A 15273-nucleotide genomic window follows, 5' to 3' on the forward strand; every position below is an offset into this window, starting at 1 on the left:
CCATAGGGGATTGGATTAATTTGACTCTTTGGGTGGCAACTATCTGCTCGTAGTAGTGCATTGCAGCTGGTCTCTTTACGAAACATACGGCTGCCCAGTTTATTATTTTCCACAAACAGTTCAATAGCTAGAAAAGTCAGTTTTTCTTTGCTATAGTGGGTAGTAAATGACCTATTCAAATCATTTGTATTAAGATACTCAAAGAAAGAGTCTAATTCATCTGATGTACCTCTCCAAAATAACAAACAGTCATCAATGAATCTACCCCAGTAGTATATGTGATCAATCCATTGACTGCCTTTAGGGCCCCAAATCAGCTCCGCCTCCAGCCTCCCCATAAAGAGGTTCGCGAAGGACGGAGCAAACTTGGAACCCATCGCAGTCCCAATCTTTTGTTTGTACCATGTAGATTCAAAAAGAAAATAATTATTTTCTAATACCATCCTTGTCATCTCTAGTAACATAGATGTATGATTCAGATACTCCACTGGTCTACTGTTTAAAAAACTCTCAATAGCTTGGATTCCTTTCTCATGATCAATATTAGAATAGAGAGATACTACATCTAGTGTGGCTAGAATCATATCATTATCCCAAAGTACATCATTCATTGTATTGAGAACATGTTTTGTGTCTTCAATATGAGAGGGTAAGTTCTGCACAAAAGGTCTAAAGTATGAATCTACAAATTGGGACAGCTTCTCAGTTGGTCCTCCTATGCCTGAGATTATTGGTCTCCCCGGTGGTTTTTGTCTATTCTTATGTATCTTAGGTAGACAGTACATGCATGGGGCCCTTGGTGATTGAATTTTAAGGAATAAATACTCATCATGATCTAAGAGACAGTTTTCATACCATTCCTTAAGTTTCATATTAATTTTAGTCTTGATCATTTCTAAGGGGTTGGTGCTTACTCTCTCATAGTATCTACTATCTCCCAATTGAGATAGAACTTCATCATTATAGTCTTTCCGGTTCATGACAACAATGTTGCCACCCTTGTCAGCTCTACGAATCATAAGTTCTGAGTGATCTGTTAATTTCCGTAATGCTTCCCTTTCATCTATTTTTAAATTGTCTGGAAAGATTTTTTTGTGATGTTGATCTCTTTTAATCAGATTATCTATCTCCAAATTGACAGATTTATAAAAGGCATCTACCACATTGCCCGTTGATAACTGTGGTGTCCATTTAGATTTCTCTTTAAAACCACTTTTAGATGCTAAACCTGGATTAATCTCAAGATCATTCAAAAGAGAATTCATTGTTATTGGATCTTCTTCTGATTCAGTTAAAGATAACAATAGTTTCGTATCATAAAGGTTTTGAATAGTGATTTCACTCAAAGCAGGTTTATTTGTAATGTTAACCACATCATCTTTGTTGGGAAAAAAATTTTTAAGCTTCAACAGACGAACAAACTTGTACAAATCAATCTTGGTAGCATACCAATCAGTATTTTTAGTAGGACAAAATCCAAAACCTTTCTTAAGTATATTAGTCATACTCTCCGACAACTCAATAGATGAAAGATTAATTACTTCAATCTCATTAGTTCCTGTATTCATTTCCTCCACGACCTCAGTCTCTCTCTCATCCCTGGGGCCACTTCTCCTGTGCTTGCCACGACTCTAACTTCTAACAATTAAATTTTTTAGTGGAAGTTCAAAGAATCGGGAAAGGAAATCGAAATACAGGAGAGAGATATGGCAACAATCAAATCGGAAGACAAGGAGGGGGAGTCGTGGCAAGCGCAGGAGAAGTGGCCCCAGGGATGAGAGAGAGACTGAGGTCGTGGAGGAAATGAATACAGGAACTAATGAGATTGAAGTAATTAATCTTTCATCTATTGAGTTGTCGGAGAGTATGACTAATATACTTAAGAAAGGTTTTGGATTTTGTCCTACTAAAAATACTGATTGGTATGCTACCAAGATTGATTTGTACAAGTTTGTTCGTCTGTTGAAGCTTAAAGTTTTTTTTCCAACAAAGATGATGTGGTTAACATTACAAATAAACCTGCTTTGAGTGAAATCACTATTCAAAACCTTTATGATACGAAACTATTGTTATCTTTAACTGAATCAGAAGAAGATCCAATAACAATGAATTCTCTTTTGAATGATCTTGAGATTAATCCAGGTTTAGCATCTAAAAGTGGTTTTAAAGAGAAATCTAAATGGACACCACAGTTATCAACGGGCAATGTGGTAGATGCCTTTTATAAATCTGTCAATTTGGAGATAGATAATCTGATTAAAAGAGATCAACATCACAAAAAAATCTTTCCAGACAATTTAAAAATAGATGAAAAGGAAGCATTACGGAAATTAACAGATCACTCAGAACTTATGATTCGTAGAGCTGACAAGGGTGGCAACATTGTTGTCATGAACCGGAAAGACTATAATGATGAAGTTCTATCTCAATTGGGAGATAGTAGATACTATGAGAGAGTAAGCACCAACCCCTTAGAAATGATCAAGACTAAAATTAATATGAAACTTAAGGAATGGTATGAAAACTGTCTCTTAGATCATGATGAGTATTTATTCCTTAAAATTCAATCACCAAGGGCCCCATGCATGTACTGTCTACCTAAGATACATAAGAATAGACAAAAACCACCGGGGAGACCAATAATCTCAGGCATAGGAGGACCAACTGAGAAGCTGTCCCAATTTGTAGATTCATACCTTAGACCTTTTGTGCAGAACTTACCCTCTCATATTGAGGACACAAAACATGTTCTCAATACAATGAATGATGTACTTTGGGATAATGATATGATTCTAGCCACACTAGATGTAGTATCTCTCTATTCTAATATTGATCATGAGAAAGGAATCCAAGCTATTGAGAGTGTTTTAAACAGTAGACCAGTGGAGTATCTGAATCATACATCTATGTTACTAGAGATGACAAGGATGGTATTAGAAAATAATTATTTTCTTTTTGAATCTACATGGTACAAACAAAAGATTGGGACTGCGATGGGTTCCAAGTTTGCTCCGTCCTTCGCGAACCTCTTTATGGGGAGGCTGGAGGCGGAGCTGATTTGGGGCCCTAAAGGCAGTCAATGGATTGATCACATATACTACTGGGGTAGATTCATTGATGACTGTTTGTTATTTTGGAGAGGTACATCAGATGAATTAGACTCTTTCCTTGAGTGTCTTAATACAAATGATTTGAATATGTCATTTACTACCCACTATAGCAAAGAAAAACTGACTTTTCTAGATATTGAACTGTTTGTGGAAAATAATAAACTGGGCAGCCGTATGTTTCGTAAAGAGACCAGCTGCAATGCACTACTACGAGCAGATAGTTGCCACCCAAAGAGTCAAATTAATCCAATCCCCTATGGGGAAATGATTAGGGCAAGGAGGAACTGTTCTAAAGACGAAGATTTCCATGTAAATGTAAAAGATATGGCTAAAAGATTTAAAAACCGAGGATACTCGGATACTGTAATTAACAATGCGGCTAGAAGAGTCCAGAAATTACAGAGAGATGATACATTGAAACCTAAGAGAAAACCTGAAGTATCAAAAAATAATCAGAAAATCAGACTGATTACCAATTTTGGCAGAGGGAGCTTTAAACTTTTCAATATCATGAGTAAATACTGGCATATGCTCAGTTCTGATAAAGATCTGAAGCCCTTTTTAACAGAGCGACCAAGCATTACGTACAGAAAAGGAATGTCTCTAGCTAATATTGTGAGCCCAAGTTATCCAAAACCAATTACACAAATAAGCCAGAGTGACTGGCTTCGAACTCGCCCAAATGGCTTCTATCACTGTGGAAATTGTAGCTCATGCCGGTGGGCAATGAGGAAAGTACAGACATTTGAATATAACAATACTGGCACATTTTTTATTGATTCTTTCATTAACTGTGAAACATCATTTGTAATTTATGTTATTGCTTGCAGTACGGTGATTAGACTTTGAGTAATATCGGTAGATCCACCTTTCCAACATGGCAGAGCCAGAATACCCGTTTCCGTCAGTAGTTTTCGGAAATCGAGGTAAACTTAACCAGTGTAAGCGGCAATAGAATATGCCGCATTTTGCCACTATTCTTGTATAATGAATAGATACATTTACCCCATACCTTTATAATATTTAAGGTTGTCATTAAAAAGCGATAAATCAGGAATATCGATAATTTCTTAAAATTACAGACACAGGTAATATTATATGCAATGCATTATTTTTATTTTTGTTAACATAGATAGAGTAAAATAATCGTTACAGCAGCTCTCCCATAGTGATTTTTATCGTTTCTGTACAAAACGCGGAAAACTTACACAAGATGGCGGCCTTTAATCACTATACTGTATTGACTAAATCGTAGAACACTTAAGGAAGATGCCGCTGATGGTAGACGCCGGAGAAACCGAACATGGTAGGATGTAGCGGAAGATACATAGACTAGAAAGGTGAGCGTTAATCTATTAAAAGTAGAATACTTTAAAAAGTAAAGTAGGAATGGATCTATAGACCTTTTCTTCCTTTTCTCAATAGATTTCGTAATTGTGATACTACCTAAGACGCTGATAATAGAGATATATGAGCTAAGGAGTGAATAAAAGATACACAGGACTTTGTGTTTGGATTGGTAAGCGGAATCTAAATAAAAAGTTGCAATTGATATATAAATATGCAGGACACAGACCGATAGGTCATGTCTATTTATTTTAACAGAACCTGCAAAACATAAAGACGTTGAAAAGTATTGACTGATCGGCGTGAATACTAGAGAGGTAATATAGTACTATTTGTACTATTCTAGTGATAAAGTAATATGACTTTAAGTAAAGTCCTAAGCATACATGCTCAGTGTGAAGTTGATTTTATTAGTGTTAAGAGCTTAAGAATTGGTACTAGTAGAGTACCTATGAACTATTTACTAGACTAACTTTATACTTAGTTTGACTGGTTGTGATCTTTTGGGACAGAGCTAAGAGTTTCCTTATATCATTCCAGAAACTTTACTCAATGATGAAAAATAACTCTTTTTACGAGAAAAAATAACAGACCGAAAATAACGGAAGATAAATCATTTAACTTAGGTAAAACATATTTATGTTTATAATGTATGGCGAAATACCCGAATGTTTTTTGTTGTGAATTATCTATTGACACCGGGAGTCACATAAAATGTATTGAAACCTATCAACTACTGGCACTAATATGTTGGGAACTATGTGCTTTCACTCTCACTTAGGTGGTGATAGATTAACTAATATTAAACTTTTCTAAACAATGAGAGATGTGTATAGATACACAAATGTTAATTTTTGCTTTTGGCTTGCAGCCCTGATGAAGTTGTTTTGACAACGAAACACGTGTTGGCTGATCTGGCTACAAAGAATGTTGTGAATTTGGCTACAGAGAAAGTTTTGAATTTTGGCTACTTTGGATACAGAGATTAATTTGGCTGATCTGGCTACAAAGAATGTTGTGAATTTGGCTACAGAGAAAGTTTTGAATTTTGGCTACTTTGGATACAGAGATTAATTTTGAACTTTGATACTGAAAATAAAAACGGATCAACGCACATAAGGACTCTGGTGTCTAACTGGTTACTGGACAATATATGGACCTTTGTGACTACAATTAATGAAGCTGTAAATATTATGTATACTTATTGATTGCTCGGCAGGAATTTTGAATTTATTTAAGCTCCCTGGAATTTAGGGAACTAGTTGGGGAGTTAGGTAACCTTCCTATTCTGCCTAGAAGCAACTTTGTGGTACTTGTAAATCTACTTCTAGCCAAAATCTTTTGCAGTGCGCCCTATCACCTGTTACCTATTTTGCTAGTAGTGCCATACGTAAAGAAGTCCAAGAGATGCTCAGACTCGGTGTAATACGGCCCTTGCGCAGTGAATGGTTTTCGCCCGTCGTGATGGTGCCCACGCCTGACGGGAGCAGCAGGTTCTGTATGGACTTCAGGGCCTTAAACGCGGTAGCGTCGTTTGACGCCTATCCCATCCCACGAATCGACGAGCTGATTGAAAAACTGGGCGAGGCCCAATACTTCAGCACCCTTGATCTGACCAAGGGATATTGGCAGGTCCCGTTAAGAGAGGAAGACTGGAAGAAAACTGCTTTTGCCACCCCAGATGGACTGTACGAGTTCAACGTCCTCCCCTTTGGTTTGCACGGGGCACCCGCCACCTTTCAGAGGTTGATGAACGAAGTCCTCAGAGAACATCAAAGCTTCATCTCCGCTTATTTGGACGACATCATTATATTCAGCCCGTCCTGGGAGAGCCATCTCATGCACCTGCACAACATCTTACAGCAACTCAAAGGTGCTGGGCTACACGTAAACTCCAAGAAATCCCGGATAGGTTTCCAAAAAGTGAAGTACCTTGGCTACATGCTTGGACACGGAATCATAGAACCACAAATCGAAAAGGTCCGGGCTATCGCCGACACCCCGTTTCCCAAAAACGCAAAGGACATGAGGGTGTTCTTGGGGTTGATCGGTTATTACCGTCGATTCATCCCCTCTTTTTCGGACATAGCTGCCCCTCTCTCAGACACCCTGAAAAAGCAGTACCCAACCAACGGTTTCCTACATCCCACACCGGAGATGTGGAAGGCCTTCAAAACCCTAAAAGGGGTTATCACGACCAGTCCTGTGTTGTCCTCCCCTGACTTCACCAAGCCATTCATCCTGCACATGGACGCTTCGGACTTCGGAATCGGGGCTGTGCTGTCCCAAGAAGCAGAGACTGGGATGGAACACCCCATTCTCTATATTAGCCGTAAACTATTTCCCAGGGAGGTGAGGTACCCGACCATTGAAAAGGAATGTCTCGCCATCAAATGGGCGGTTGCGAAACTGAGATATTACCTGGAGGGGCACCAGTTCACACTCTATACGGACCACGCACCCCTACAGTGGATGAGTCGGAACGTATCTAACAACCAGAGGGTCTTGCGATGGTTCCTGTCCCTCCAGCCCTTCTCCTTTCAGGTGTGCCATAGAAAGGGGAAGGACAATGCCAACGCCGACTACCTGTCTCGATTTCCTCTCCCCGGTCGGGAGAATCCTAGGGGGGAGGTGTGTGACGAGGGGGTCCTGGGACTCGGACATGTACCCCCTTAATGTGACTCGAACCTTGTTACTCTCGCCTTTTTCCTCGCAGCACCCAGAACATTGGACGGCAGCCGTGCCCACCTTTCCACCCGAGACTGACACGTCCGAGGAACCTTGTTTCTTTAACTGGGCGGAACTTGATCCAAGCCCCGCCCACGAGCTTGTCGTAAAACCCTGCCGTGACCAGACACAGGTGTGTGAATCACTCGGAGGAGTAGGCGGCTGGAAGGACGCGGAATCGAAAGGCGGATTGACGAGTCCCACGGGAACCGAGGACGAGAGGAAAACCGGAGGCGCATCTGACACGTAGAGTAGAGACATCGGAGGAGCCCCGAATTTGGAAGTAGAGGCGGCGGGAAGCGAGGACGGTGCGAGAGACGACAGCTACAACACCAAGCCAGGAGGCCAACGGGAAGGCGCTTCGCCCAGCCACACTTCAAGGGAAGTGTGGCTTGCACAGGTACGATCTCGCTTTTCAGGCTGGGTTGGTCAAAGGTGGAGCAAGCCGCCCTGAGAGAAACACACGGCATCCCTAGCACTAATCCCCCTACCCGAGCTGCACTATACCGACACTTGGGACGTGGGTGAATTGTTTCTGCACGTGTGACCCTCACTACCCTCCCTTTTCACTGTATAAACATTGCACGAGGACTGACTCTGCCCTTTCTCTCTGTTTTCCGAGCTGGAAGGCATCGGAGACGAGGACCGGACTACATGTCCCAGAAGCCCGAGGGAGAGAAGGGGAACCGGACCAGAAAGGCGCAGAGAACGGCGTTCCGCCATAGAGGCGGCAACAGAACTACCACTTCCCTACTACCGCAAACAGATCCTCAGGAGGCGTATACTGAAAATAAAACCTGCTTTACCCTCAGTACCTGTGTCCGTGAGTCTATTCCCATCGCCCGCCTCACACGTGGAAACATGTATCACCTCGAACCACCCATTTTTGGAAAAGTATTAATACGTTCTACACTCCTATGGTATGGAGTGCTGTCTTTATAATTCGCAGTCGTTTACGACTATAACAAAAAGGTTGATTATTTTACGATAAGATATGAAGAAATTAATGAAATAAAGAATATCTTTTAATATTCCTCATTGGATCATCGTGCGATTAAACTTTCCCAGCACAGGACTTCCATGTCCTTTCTTGTTTTTGTTTTGTTTTTCAGCTGGCTTTACATTGAATTTGAATTTTATGTGAATACTTATTATGGAGTGCTGCTCCATATTTTAATAATCTTGATATAGACAATTTGTCTTGTGTTGGGGGATAGTGTTGGTAGGTCCCCGGTTTTGTGCACTCTAAAAGAACTTCATAAAGTCATTCTATTTATTATGACTGTAGGATATGTGCGGCTGGCTTCTAGTGCCTCCACCAGATTGTGAGTTATTTGTAGCACTAGGTTCTATATTTGCAGTCTTTGGTTACTGTTTTGCGTCTATCTCGGGGTACATTTAAGATGGCAAGCAATCATATTCACAACATAGATTACTACTATGACTTTACAGATGAGCTTGGGTCTGCTCTCTGGCATTTTAAGCATAGTATTTCACTCCACACTTTCTGAACTCTCAGTAAGACAAACTATGCTCATGTTATTTCACCAGATCCGCTCAATACCGATAATTTTCAGACCACTGCTTTACACTCCCATTTCTTTGTTCGCCTATATTGAGTGACTCCGACAAGTCAGCTATCAAGATTGTAATCTGAATAGATTCGGTTGAATGTCAAAAACCTCGACAAGTCAGCTATCAAGATTGTAATCTGAATAGATTCGGTTGAATGTCAAAAACCCCGACAAGTCAGCTATCAAGATTGTAATCTGAATAGATTCGGTTGAATGTCAAAAACCCCGACAAGTCAGCTATCAAGATTGTAATCTGAATAGATTCGGTTGAATGTCAAAAACCCACATATTTTTGAGTAGAGGACCTCAATCCCTCAATGGAGTAGACCATATTGCTCAAGATGGTTCCTCGGCCCCTCCCTCTTTACACTGCTGTGAGATGTGGTGTTCTTCATCATCATTGGTTCTTGGAACTTGTTTCGTAACCACATCTCTGTAGCTATATCTTGAGCAGTTGTACGGTAACTGAGAGGATTGTCACGCCTGTTATTAGAGGGAGCGGGGTGCCAGAAAATCAGGTTTGATAAATCATTACGACATGAAATGATTCAGAAGATCAATATTGTTTTTTAATTATGGAAACATATTTCAAGATTAGTTGGCTCGATCAGACAGAAGATTGTTTGAAATACGAATTTAATCGTAAATTGTTCAATCTGCTTTAGTCCAATGGCATTTTCTTTCAGAATAATGTGCTTACATAGCCAGACAAGTTTATTATGATGAAGGTTATTATGATGGAGGTGGCCCAGCTATCTTCATCTTGAGTGGATTATAACAAAGTCACACTTTCCAGGTTTCTTTTCTCCCGAAAGCCGCACGGCTTTATTTCACCAGTCTCCTTTTTATTTAGTTTTGGCAATTTAGCGAACAACCAAGATCTGGCTTGTAGTCGGTGCTTCGCTTGTAAAATAAAAACAGCCCAGACCATTTCTTAGGAGCCTGTTGCAGTGCAGCTCAAAGCTTGGGTTGCTGAATACTAAGGCTTCCCAGCCTTGATCCCACCTCAGTCTCTTTCTTCTGCTACAGTGCACCTTCTTTCTCTTCATATCACTCATAAGGGTTCTTTTTATTTTCCCCTAGTCACTGCTTTACTTACTGTCTTTCTCTCTCCTTCTTTCCACCTTTTATAGGTTGAGCCTGGGAGCGCATGCGCTGCTCTGCAAGGCATGCTGTATTTGAGTATGGACTTGAAGCCCCGCCCACTTTGTTTCATTGGCTTGTGTCATTGTCCTTTCTAAATGTTGGCTTCTGATTCGTTATTAGGATTATTAGTCCCTCCTTCGTTCCGCCTTATCTTAATTTGTAACTTCCCATGAGGACTGGCCCTTTTACTTCTGTTACACAGTATGTCGTATTTAGTCCGTAAGCACTATTTTCTTTAATGAGTTTCTCCTACTGCAGGCACAACATGCTTTCCTGCAACATTCAGCACACCATGTGCACATTCACTTTGCAAGCAGCCCGGGACAATGGTGGCTGCTTCTTTGACGTGAAATAGGCCTCACATTTACACGATTTGGAGCTATTGGCATTGTAAATGACAATGCCTTTTATTTATGTGTTAATTTATCAAAACAGAAAAATAACACATTGTCATTTACAATGCCAATAGCTTAAACTCTCGCAAATGCGAGATCTATTGAATTGCAAATGCTTGTTGCTTTTCTTCCTCTTTGCTCAAAGTCTGGTGATGAAAAACAAGTGCTGGTCCACAAAAAAATGTCATCGCCTACCATCAGCAATCACCAGCACAAATAAAGGACTGCAAGTAGGGATATAGTATAATCAGCCAGACTGCAATTCCCATCATGCAAAGTGCCATTGGGTAAAATGCCAGGACTACATCGCTGTTGGCTTGAGTCCAATTAGCATCTCTGAAGTTATGGGCGGGAGACAAAGGGCCTTATTTAGAGTCTGGCATACGAGGTACTCTCTCACAAATGTGGCGGATGTCACATCCGCCGAGCAGGACTTTTAGGCAACAGACAGGAGAGCTGCCAAACTCTAAGGCCCCACATCTTTCAGGGCTCTGTAATAAAGGCATCTTTGGGTTAGATGTATGGAGTTTGATAATTTACCAGAGAATAACTTCCTTTGCTACAGACTGCAGCTGCTGCTTTTGCTTCTATTAATCAATGTAAAAAGACCTTCATTAGTAATTTTGGTCAGCATGTTGTAGGAATATTTCACAATGTTAGACATATTTAGCCTCACCATTGCTCAATATCGTTTGAATTTTAAGGCCAAAGACCGTGAAGTCATGGGTTCTGTGAGGTTCTGTTGGTTGACATCTGTATAGCACAAATGGTCTGACTCCATTTGCATCGAGCAACAGGGAAGGACTTTTGACCCATCTATGCCTGGGTATAATAGCCTTAGAAATTCATTGTTTCTTCTTATCGTGGAAGTAGTTTGTTGCGAGGCACAGTCCATTATTTGTCATTTCAGGTGCGTTATGTTCCTGCAGGCCAATCTAGTCCATCTCATTGATCACTCCCTTTTCCTTTTAATCCAATTCTCCTCTGCAGCTCTAAAGTCCCTCCTCTGCTACTTCTAGCACGCCTCATTTAATTCCTATAACTTCCATTGATACTGCCTAACATGAACACAAGAAAAAAACTTTCAAGTAACACCTAACCCAATACCTGAGCTCATGGAAGAATTTTGTGAACTGACTGGGACACGCTCTTCCAAATACCTGGCACACAGGTATATGATGCAATAGGTTGTTGCAATAGGGATAATCAGTTCATATTGAGATAGCCCAAAAAGAACGTATTTGTTCAGTAATGGCATGCCCAGACATGAACCCTGGCACACCATCTGACTTCGCTTAGCAGGGAGCCGTAGGTCAGTAATGGTGCTGCAGAGCTTAGGAAACGTCTGTTGATCGCTATCCACAGCGAAATTATCCAGAGCTTTGTAACCCACATTTCAGGTACACATCGCTGGCTCAGGTATTGAATTGCCTGTCCTTCCCCCGTCCTTTGTTCCCAGATGAGCTCACCTGCCACACAAGTTCAATGCTAACAGAAAGATCTCCAGGTGTTTCAGGTGTATTATTTACAGTCATGTTGTGTTTGACTAACGTGATCCAATCTCCTGGTGGTAATAACCTTAGGTAAACTTTCCTCTTTCCAAAAATCTTATTTTTCAAATTTGTTTATAATCTACTTTTAATGTCCCATTTTTAGCATTATTCAGCAAACCTCGAGGTACTTCCTCCTGATGACATTTCCATCTTGGGCATGAAGCAAAGACACTGGATGATCCGCTTAATGTTAAAAACTTTTATATATATATATATATATATATATATATATATATATATATATGTGTGTATATATGTGTATATTACCTACTGGCGGTCGCCAGTAGGTATATATAGTTAGGATTTTTTTCCTATGGGATTTTTGAAAATTCTATGTTGAATAACTTTGGCGTTTGAGGACGGAATTGGCTGAAATTTTCTGGAAAATGGAACATTTTGTTTCTGAGCAGCCCCTGCAAATTTGGGGGGGGTTTCATCAAGCGGGGGCCGAGAAAAAAGGGGGGTCCCAAAACGTGTTTTTAACATTGAGTTTTCCATAGGGCGGTTGGACTCACTTTTAGCTCAAACGGCTGAATGGATTTCCACGAAACTTGGCAAAATTGTAGGGACTGGTAGCCCGATGTGCCTTTGCTATGTCTCAAGATATATGCTCCAGTGGTTTTTACGAAAATTAACTTTGAAAAATATATATTGGGCTACATTGGGCTATATATATGTTGGAGCCCAAATGTAGCCCAATGAAGCCCAATGAAGCCCAATGTAGCCCAAAGATGGCCGCCAGAGACAAAAAAAAACAAATGTAGCCCAAATATCAGCCAGATGTAGCCCAACTATAGCCCAGTGACCGAATGTCCCAGAGTGTTTTAAAGAACAACTAGAACTCTAACAGTCTTACTTATGACAAAAGTATGGCACACCTGAAGTCATCTTGATTGGAATAAAGTGGTAACACTTAATACATTTAATTTGAAAAGGAACAAAATAAGGGGTTTCATTTTGCCATAGAAATGTTATATATATATATATATATATATATATATATATATATATATATATATATATATATATATATATATATATATATATATATATATTCACTGAAAAAACCATAGGTTATAGACCATATATAGTTAGGAATTAGCATTTACAAAACCTTGAAAATTCACTGAAAAAACCATAGGTTATACACCATATATAGTTAGGAATTAGCATTTACAAAACCTTATTTTACTCACACAAAACCATTGAAATTCCATATATAGTTAGTTGCACTAACTATATATCGCGCACCCGCAATCCACTGCTGATCATGTCACATATTACATCATTCAGGACATGGTCAGTGACATCACTGATGACATCACTGATGACATCTCAAATGACATCACTGATGAGATCACTGATGACATCTCATTTGACATCAATGACCACATCACTGATGATATGTAGTAATACACCTATACATCCTGTTACACACCGACAGTCATCCAAAAGTTACTCACACATATACTTACACATGCAAATAAACTATTGAACATCCATTTATTTGCATATAGAGCTATACACACACTACCACCTTACTTCTAAGGAAATTTACACATATTTATTCTCTTAAAAAACATATACTCATCTAAACAGGAACTCTTACAATCCCTCACTCTCCCATATACTCACTTATATACATCAATATTCACATATACTAGATTAAAACATATGTATTTACAGATAAAGACACTAGTGAAACAGTCATTCACTCACTAACACACACATGTACACACTCATCCACACAGTCCTGCACATATGCTGTCTTCAAAACACATACAAACAGAGTCAGTCACTCATGCATCTATGTGCTAAGTAATACCCCCACCAAACCATATAGACATTCATACTGATATTAAAAAAACACATCTAATAACCCATATACATACACATGTAGCTACTCACCAACTTATGCAGCCCCTTATATACAAAGTTAAACACTAATCCATATATTTAAATATTTAAATATTACTCACTAATATATGTATTCACTAAGATACACTCAATAAGCCAGTTAACCAATCAATTTTGTTAAAAACATCCATTTAGACACAAATATGTATTCTTCCATCGACTTTTACATATACATATATAAAATATATTTATTTTTCAGAAAGACACACATTCACTGGATGGTGTCATCAGTGATGTCATTTACGATGTCATGAGTGATGTCACTGACCATGTCATGAGTGATGTAATATGTTACGTCATCAGCAGTGCATTGCACGCGCAAGTTATAGTGAGTCCAACTAACTATAACGTGGGAATTTCATTGGTTTTATGCGAGTAAAATTTCCAGCTAACTATAACTGATGTGAAACCTATGGTTTTTTCAGTGAATATATATATGTATATGTGTGCGTATATGTATGTGTATATATATATGTATGTGTGCGCGTATATGTATGTATATATAGTTCTGTTAGGGCCTTGTTTGTTTATTTTATATATATATATATATATATATATATATATATATATATATATATATTGAGCAAGGGAGTTGAGGCTTCCGAAACGCGTTACAGCAATAAAGCGACACTGTGTACCACTTTACCTCTGAGTGCGCGTCTAACTTGGATAATTGTGGAAAAGATATATATATATATATATATATATATATATATATATATATATATATATATATATATATATATATTACCTACTGGCGGTCGCCAGTAGGTATATATAGTTAGGATTTTTCTCTATGGGATTTTTGAAAATTCTATGTCTAATAACTTTGGCGTTTGTGGACGGAATTGGCTGAAATTTTCAGGAAAATGGCACATTTTGTTTCTGAGCAGCCCCTGAAAATTGGGGGGGGTTTCGTCCAGGGGGGGTCGAGAAAAAAGGGGGGTCCCAAAACGTGTTTTTAACATTGAGTTTTCCATAGGGCGGTTGGCCTCACTTTTAGCCCGAACGGCTGAATGGATTTGCACGAAACTTGGCAAAATTGTAGGGACTGGTAGCCCGATGTGCCTTTTGTAGGTCTCAATATATGTGCTCCAGTGGATTTTGAGAAATTAACGTTTAAAAAAAGATATATATCTGTAACAGCGGACCGGGCAGCGTCCCAGGACGCGTACTTTTCGCGCAACGGAGCTTTGTGAAGCGAAGCTGATTGGTTCTCCGGCGTCTGTCAACATTCCAAACAGTCCGTAGCGGCCGCCATCTTGTCTCTCGGTAGGATCGAGAGACAAGAGGAGGCGAAAGCGAAGGGGCAAATGACCATAAGGGGGAATAGTAGATCCTCGCTGACCCCCTAGGTTTGATGTGGAGGTTTTAAAAGGGCCCCGCGGGGCAAAAAAAAAAAATAATAATAATAATCGAACGGCTGAATGGATTTGCACGAAACTTGGTAAAATATTAGGGACTGGTAGCCCGATGTGCCTTTGCTAGGTCTCAATATATGTGC

General features: G+C 39.6%; 1 protein-coding gene across 5 annotated transcripts in view; it reads left to right on the top strand.

The window, feature by feature from the left end:
- Positions 1-15273, top strand: part of LOC144762369 (epoxide hydrolase 1-like) — a 324885-nt gene that overhangs the window by 128078 nt on the left and 181534 nt on the right. For 2 of the 5 annotated variants that reach the window (XM_078647540.1, XM_078647536.1), the window contains exon 2: positions 1659-1830. The exons of the other annotated variants lie outside the window; for them this stretch is intronic. The gene's annotated coding sequence lies outside the window, so the exon portion shown is untranslated. The remainder of the gene's footprint in view (positions 1-1658; positions 1831-15273) is intronic. 5 annotated transcript variants of the gene reach the window in all.

Source organism: Lissotriton helveticus, chromosome 6 (assembly GCF_964261635.1).
Source record: "Lissotriton helveticus chromosome 6, aLisHel1.1, whole genome shotgun sequence".
NCBI classification, from domain to species: domain Eukaryota; kingdom Metazoa; phylum Chordata; class Amphibia; order Caudata; family Salamandridae; genus Lissotriton; species Lissotriton helveticus.